General features: G+C 38.2%; 1 pseudogene; it reads left to right on the plus strand.

Annotated features, from left to right (window-relative positions):
* Nucleotides 1–221: 221 nt before the first annotated feature.
* LOC138668092 (U2 spliceosomal RNA) lies at nucleotides 222–397 on the plus strand (annotated as a pseudogene).
* The last annotated feature ends 265 nt before the right edge of the window (nucleotides 398–662 follow it).

The following is a 662-nucleotide window of genomic DNA, read 5'->3' on the forward strand; positions in this document are numbered from 1 at the left end:
AATTGTATTAAAAATGCTTTGTGGAAGACCCGAAACATCTTGGTGTTCAAAAAAGACCACATAGAAGTCAAAAATTGCATCAGACTGGCACTAAGTGAACTGTATATGTACTATCTACTTGACGTGAAGAAGCTTGGCAAGTAGAGAGCCCTAAGTACATGGAACTATCACCTATGGAAGATGGTATTTTAAAGGTTTGAAGAAAAGCTAAAGACTACGATATAGCAAAATATAAATGCAAAAATCTGTTCTTATCAGTTTAATATCTGATACGTCCCCTATTTGGGGACCATATATTAAATGGATTTTTAGAACAGGGAGCTGGAAATGGAGCTTGCTCTGTCCACTCCACGCATTGACCCGTTATTGCAGTATCTCCGGGAACAGTGCACCCCTTCTCTGATCCGGTTTCCAAAAACAGATTGAATTGTAATCAGCAGGGCAAGTTGTCTTTTAACCTTTTATCTGAATTCTTTTCAGGGTCAAAGAAGCACATTTCAGATGCCAAATGTAGCATTTTGCTCAATTTCACTGGACCATTTGCAACATTTTCTGTGCCTTGCCTGTCTTGCTTTCACCTATGTATGTCAAGCATTGTATTGCATCCAATATGCAATCAATTAATCAATCAATCAGTCTTTGCTGGTTGCAACAGGTATGTT

Source organism: Ranitomeya imitator, chromosome 2 (genome assembly GCF_032444005.1).
Source record: "Ranitomeya imitator isolate aRanImi1 chromosome 2, aRanImi1.pri, whole genome shotgun sequence".
Classification (NCBI taxonomy): Eukaryota; Metazoa; Chordata; class Amphibia; order Anura; family Dendrobatidae; genus Ranitomeya; species Ranitomeya imitator.